Source organism: Callospermophilus lateralis, unplaced genomic scaffold (genome assembly GCF_048772815.1).
Source record: "Callospermophilus lateralis isolate mCalLat2 unplaced genomic scaffold, mCalLat2.hap1 Scaffold_84, whole genome shotgun sequence".
Classification (NCBI taxonomy): Eukaryota; Metazoa; Chordata; class Mammalia; order Rodentia; family Sciuridae; genus Callospermophilus; species Callospermophilus lateralis.
Window position 1 is genome coordinate 4,287,572 of NW_027516477.1, and position 7,668 is coordinate 4,295,239.

Consider the following 7,668-nt stretch of genomic DNA (forward strand, 5'->3'; position numbering starts at 1 on the left):
AAACTTCAGAAAAATCTTCGAATATTGTGGTTTACAAATCTGATTTTAACAGCCAAACTTATAAAACAGTTTACGCTTTTCTGTTGTCAAGGGAGAAAAACTTGCCAAATTGTTCATTTTAAGTAAATACAACATAACCAATTAAGGAAAGCAAAATTTAAACACATGCCTATGATAATCAGGACATAGTTTGCTTCTGATTTCACTACTGATTTTAACAGAACAGTGTTCCTTCCATTTTCCCACAGCACCCAAGTGACCCCACACATACTTTTAGAAACTTGTAATCACACAGTGCAAATAAAAGGACACTTTACTGGAAAATACACAGTGTGGTACAATAATCCATCATTTATAAAAAATAGAATTCAGCCTTTTCTTTTTCCTCAGAGATTCAACTACTTTTTGAGGGTGAAACTTCCTGCAGTTTAAAGATTTATGTTAAGCCAATGAGTAGTTCTTTCCATTGTCATTTAAACTTTTTATTTGAAAACAAAAAGAGCTGTAAGAGATATGCATTTAAATTCCAAAGCATTTAATCTGATTTACATAGGAGACTAGAGGAATCACCCTTAATTGTACTTATTTTCACCTCCAGGAAGAGTTAACCTGAATTGTACTAGCTTTTCAAGTTTGCTAGAATTTGCTTACATTTCCTTTATGATTTTCTTTTCTTTTTTTTCAATCCATGGATGATCTTTTCTTTTAAGCCCAAATAGAATATTTTTTAAAAGACTAAGAATCTTTAATAACAATATGCAATTTTCGTCTCAACACACATAGGCCAAAAGCATTAACTTTAAGCATCATTCTTAACCAGTTGAAAGATTTAATTGGTGCTAAAGCTGTTCTCACTAAGAAGGGTTAGGATCTTGGGCTTCCTAAGATGGTAGGATAGTGGGCTTTCTAAGATGATCTTCATTTAATAGCATTACATATGAGAATAGGCATCAGCCCAACACAAGCTTCATACCTGACACAGCTACTAGGGTGTTAAAACCACATCTGGAGGTCAGAATGCATATTGTAATGGTGCCTTTGAATACTTATTGTCCTATGTTAAGAAAGGAAAGGGAAGCAACACAGTTGTTTGGATGAGGTACATATACTACTATTCTATTAAGGGTATGGGAACCACGAAAGAAAACCCCCAAATCTTCCAGAATCCAACAGTTTGGATAACATGATCCACAATTGTACATCAGCCAGAACTTTTCTTGTTGGGGACCTTATTTTGAAATATTCCCTTTTCCTGCCAAACTGCTGTTCTTGCAGTATTCCCATGTTACAATTACATGTTGTTATTATTCTTTTTTTTCCAATTTGGAAATTCTGGGAGAGCTAATGTTTCAGAAATTCTGCTAAAGAAAAGCAGAGTCATTACCCTTCAGAAATGATATCCCAAACAGCCTCCTATGCTACTTGCTCTCACATTCCGGATGAAGATGCACATAGGGATCAACATCAGGTATATAGAGAGAGTTTTATTAGCAGCTCAGAGCCCCCAGCACTTTAATCCAGTTCTAAGAGGACACTGGGGGGAGGGGGGGAACCAGCAGCAGTTGCTTAGTGCAATCATCTTACCACACTGCGGTGTCCAGAACAGGAGATCCAGAAAGAAATGACAAAATAAGGTTATGTCAGTCTCTTTATCCCCAGAGATTCCAAAACACTTCTCACAAGGATTACATAACAAAGTACTGAGTTGTCTCTACTCATATTTTCCAAGGCAACCCTCTTGTATTTGGAATTACCCTGTTGTACCACATTCTAAATTACTTAAATAAGAACACCTTATTCAAAATGGACTGCAAAGAAAAATAAAGTTTATTAAATTTCTCTTTACCCTCTTGCCTGACTTTTTCAAGGAAATACACACTCCTGGGCTAATTCATGGGACAGTAATAAATACTGCTTTGCTTTCTCTAGCATGCAGTTTCAGAGCCCAAAAAACTGCATGAACTCCCTCTGTTAAAGGGGACAAAAAGGATAGGCTTGGGCCTAATGTACTGTTGATCATTTAATATCTCTTAATTTCATAAGCTTGATGTAACCAGAAGTCATAATTCCAACCCCCAACTTGCAGCTTATGACACTAAGTTATTAAAAGTTTAAGTTACTTGAAACACAAATATTATTAAATCTGGAAATAATAGACAGAATGCAGGGCATTTTAACTGCAGGGCTTTGTTTAACCACTTAATTCCCACTTAGACATTGTAGAAATACAAAATAGATGATTAGATTCATAACAGAAGGGTATGCATATGTTATATATTCAATGGTCCATATTTATGCTATTTATCAATTTGTGGAGAAATGAGAATTCATACAATGAAAATGTTTAGTTAAATTATTTAGTTTAAATCATCAAATCTCAATCTAACCATATTTTTATATTTTTAGGGTTAATAAAAAACTGACAAACCATCATTTAGGGGTATGGAAATTCCATGGTTGCTTTTTCCAGTAATATTCATATCCATATCTTCCAACATTTAATTAATTCATCTGTTTTATGTTGCAAATTCTTCACTGTTTTTTTCATGTAAAGGCATAATATTTTTATTTTGTTCATAATATACCTTAAGTGTGTCTATGTTGATAATGTGTTTCTATACCGCAAACCAGATCATTATGTTCAAATTATTACAGCATTTAGCCTAGCTTTGAGTTGCATAATGCATACTTTTGATGACAACAATGATGATGAGTTCCATGCTGTACTGTCAATATTGAACATATCATCAAAATATGTACCCTTCATTTCATTGTAAATATATCTGGTATTGTTTTATGATTCAAGGTTTAAAAAGATGTTTTCATTGCAGGTTATAGATATACTGTATTTTCAGAAAAACAAAAGGAAAGAAGAAGAAATATACCTAAATGCGACCAGCACAATTATAGAGGAGGAAAAGTTTATTTGAGGGCTCATGGTTTCAGAGGTCTTAGTCCATAGAAGGCCAGTTCTAAACCATGGGGCTTGAGGTGAAGCTGAACATCATGGCATAGTATGTGGTATGAGGAAAGCAGCTCTCATCATGGTGACCAGGAAGTAGAGAGAGACTCTACTCTCGAGATACAGAATATATATCCTATAGCCACACTCTACCACTTTAGCAGGGATTAATTCACTGATTGGTTTAAGACTCTTGCAACACAATCTTTTCTCCTCTGAAACTTCCTGCATTGTCTCACACATGAGCTTTTGGGGGACACCTCACATCCAAACCAAAACACATATAGTGTCATTTTTTCCACAAACAGAATCAGTAACAATGTAAAATGTAAAGATTCAGATCATTAAGACATTCTTCTATGAATTAGATCTATTATCTTGATTTCTTATGACTTGATATAATGTTAGTATAACTTTGTCACTTAAGAGCTACTCAAAATGTTGATAAATTTGCTAATAAAGTAAGTGGTTACTGAATTAAGACAGTAGCCTATTTTGATAAGTAAATTACTTAAAAAAATAACACAGAGCATCAATCCAGATGAAGTGCATTATGAAGTAGACACACCTTTTGCATGAAGAAAGACCACATATTAAATATAGGAATGGTACTCTTCTAGTGACAGAAAACAGTCCATAGTGAAATACAATGGAAAGAAACATAGAGAATGTCAACATCAGTCTATAAGCAGAGGAAAAAGACTCCCAAAATAGAGTTGTGGGAATGAAAATTGCAAATCAGAAGTATCAGGATTGCAAGATTCTAGGAAAATAGCACCTGTATTATTATAAAATCAATAATCAAACTTGGAAAATGAAATAAAATTCATTTTTGAAGCATTGTGTATTGCAGGGTTGAGCAGTATTTCAATTAGGTCATGTTTAAAATCCCCTCTCTCTAATTTTTATCTATCTATCTATCTATCATCTATCTATCTATTTATTTTATATTTGGTACTGGGGATTAAACTCAGGGACACTCAAACACTGAGCCACATCCCCAGCCCTATTTTGTGTTTTATTTAGAGACAGGAGACAGGATCTCACTGAGTTGCTTAGTACCTCATCATTGCTGAGTCTGGCTTTGAACTCATTATCCTCCTGTCTCAGCTTTCCAAGCTGCTGGGATTATAGATGTGAACCAGTGTGCCTCATATGTTTTCTCTCTCTCTCTCTCTCTCTCTCTCTCTCTCTCTCTCTCCACACACACACACACACACACACACACACACACACACACAGAGTTTGTGTTTATACTTGCTTATACATCTGGAAAAATGTGTCTAAAAATGCAATTTCAGGGTGAGGGATGCAACCCAGTCATGAAGTACTTGCCTAGCACGCTCAAGGCCTGGGTTCAATCACCAGTAATCTTACCCAAAACAAAACAAAACAAAAAAAATGGATTATCAGCATAGAGTAACATATGACAACTTTGAAGTATTTTTCTTTAAATCTGCAAATTCCAGGCCCTGAGAGGGCTACAATGTATCTTTACAAAAGAGTATGTTATAAGGTATCCTTAATTTTTCCCACACAAGAGTTGAGCCACATAGAAATATATATAAAGAGTGGTACAGATAACTAGAGAAATGACTTAAAGCAAATAATCAATTGTTAAGAGAAAGAGGAAGTGGTTGAGTAGTTAATGGAATTATAAACAATTTATATTAATACATATAAATAAATGTCTTTCATATATTATTATAATATATTATTACATATCAATACATATTTAGATTACTTATATAATATTACATATAATATACAAAACTTTCTTACACTCTAAACTATATAATATGCTATTTACATATGTTATATGTGTATATATTATACATAATATAATATAATATAATATATTTATTGCAGTCACAGTATCTTTTCTATAGACAGACATGTACTTAGCCCACAACAGTATAAGGCACATCTCTAAACTTCTCTCAGTGAGACCTGGAAATTTCGTTGTTCTCTATTCTGAACCTCAGAACTCAGTAACTTATTTTATTCCTGATTGCTTCATAGGGACTGAGTACAAGAGTCCCTTATCAATTTTCCGGTGCTCTCTTGTTGGGTCGCTCCGGTCGGCTTCGGGCGCTGTCGCCCCTGCTCTCCCACCCCTGCCAACCTCCGCTCGGGTCTCTGCCCCGTCGCTTCCTTGCTCGCTCTCTCGCTCGCACATCCTCCCTGATGCAGCCCCGGGAGGATCCTGCCGCGCGCATGACCCGGTCCTCGGACGGCAGCGGCTCTATGGACCCCTCAGGTGCCCACCCCTCGGTGCGTCAGACGCCTTCTCGGCAGCCTCCGCTGCCTCACTGGTCCCGGGGAGGCGGAGGGAGGCCCCGAGGGGGCGCCCGGGCCTCGCCAGCCACGCAGCCACCACCGCTGCTGCCTGCCTCGGCCACAGGTCCCAACGGGACAGTGGGCGGGCCGGCGCCGACCCCACTGCTACCCCCATCAGCCACGGCCTCGGTCAAGATGGAGCCAGAGAACAAGTACCTGCCCGAACTCATGGCTGAAAATGACTCGCTCCACCCGTCCTTCACTCATGCCATGCAGCTTCTGACGGCAGAAATTGAGAAGATTCAGAAAGGGGATTCAAAAAAGGACGATGAGAAGAATTATTTGGACTTATTTTCTCATAAGAACATGAAGCTGAAAGAACGGGTGCTGATACCTGTCAAGCAGTACCCAAAGTTCAATTTTGTGGGGAAGATTTTTGGACCACAAGGGAATACAATCAAAAGACTGCAGGAAGAAACTGGTGCAAAGATCTCTGTATTGGGAAAGGGTTCAATGAGAGACAAAGCCAAGGAAGAAGAGCTTCGCAAAGGCGGAGACCCAAAGTGTGCCCACTTAAATATGGATCTGCATGTCTTCATTGAAGTCTTTGGACCCCCATGTGAGGCTTATGCTCTCATGGCCCATGCCATGGAAGAAGTGAGAAGTTTTTAGTACCAGATATGATGGATGATATCTGCCAGGAGCAATTTCTAGAGCTGTCCTACTTGAATGGAGTACCTGAGCCCTCTCGTGGACTTGGGGTGCCAGAGAGGCCGGGGAGCTGCACCTCCCCCTCCACCTGTTCCCAGGGGCCGTGGTGTTGGACCCCCTCGGGGAGCTTTGGTGCATGGCACCCCAGTGAGAGGTGCCATCACCAGAGGTGCCACTGTGACCCGAGGGGTGCCACCTCCACCTACTGTGAGGGGTGCTCCAGCACCAAGAGCACGGACAGCAGGAATCCAGAGAATACCTTTGCCTCCACCCCCTGCACCAGAAACATATGAAGAATATGGATATGATGATACATATGCAGAACAGAGTTATGAAGGCTACGAAGGCTATTACAGCCAGAGCCAAGGGGACTCAGAATATTATGACTATGGACATGGGGAGGTTCAAGATTCTTATGAAGCTTATGCCCAAGATGACTGGAATGGGACCAGGCCATCACTGAAGGCCCCTCCAGCTAGGCCAGTGAAGGGAGCATACAGAGAGCACCCATATGGACGTTATTAAAATCAAACAGGAGGGGAAAAATATCAGTTATGAGCAAAGTTGTTACTGATTTCTTGTATCTCCCAGGGTTCCTGTTGCTTTACCCACAACAGACAAGTAATTGTCTAAGTGTTTTTCTTCGTGGTCCCCTTCTTCTCCCCACCTTCCTCCATTCTTAACTCTGCATTCTGGCTTCTGTATGTAGTATTTTAAAATGAGTTAAAATAGATTTAGGAATATCGAATTAATTTTTTAAGTGTGTAGATGCTTTTTTCTTTGTTGTTTAAATATAAACAGAAGTGTACCTTTTATAATAAAAAAAGAAGTTGAGTAAAAAAAAAAAAAACACACAAACCTGTTAGTTTCAAAAGTGACATTGCTTGCTTAAAGGTTCTGAAGTAAGGCTTGTTAACTTTCTCTTAGTTTTGATTTGAGGCATCCCGTAAAGTTGCAGTTGCAGAATCCCAAACTAGGCTACATTTCAAAATTCAGGGCTGTTTTGCAAAAGTGAGCTTAGACGTCTCTAAAAATGTTTCCATTAAAAACACATGGCGATTGAATCTTAAGTTAAATTTTAATATGAAAGATCCTCATGAATTAAATAGTTGATGCAATTATTAACGTTAATCGACTTAAAACAACAACAACAAAATTAGGTTTGTAAAACTGACTTTTTCATTATGTGGGTTTTGAAATCTAGCCCCAGGCATACAGTGTTGAGAGATACTTAGGGGGGAGTAAGTTTTGAAGAGGTTGATTGGGGCAGAGGGGCTGGCCATCTAAATTTAATTTGATGTAGTGTTTTTTAGCCACAATCTTTCAGTAAGAGTACTAATAATTAAAGTTTCAGTATTCAGGAAGACAAAAAGTATTTTGTCCATTTGAGATTCTGCACTCCACATAAAGCTCACTTGGACATTGGGGCCAAAAGCTGAAGTTGTTCAGTAAGTTGATGGTTGTTAATATTGAACTGTTCCCAAGATAGTTAAGTATGTCTCAACACTAGCATGATATAATAAGGGACACTGCAGCTGAATGAAAAAGGAATCAAAATCCACTTTGTACATAAGTTAAAGTCCTAATTGGATTTGTACTGTCCTCCCATTTTGTTCTCGGAAGATTAAATGCTACATGTGTAAGTCTGCCTAAATAGGTAGCTTAAACTTATGTCAAAATGTCTGCAGCAGTTTGTCAATAAAGTTTAGTCCTTT

General features: G+C 38.2%; 1 pseudogene; it reads left to right on the top strand.

Annotated features, from left to right (window-relative positions):
- The first annotated feature begins 5,149 nt into the window (after positions 1–5,149).
- LOC143387946 (KH domain-containing, RNA-binding, signal transduction-associated protein 1 pseudogene) lies at positions 5,150–6,537 on the top strand (annotated as a pseudogene).
- Positions 6,538–7,668: the final 1,131 nt, after the last annotated feature.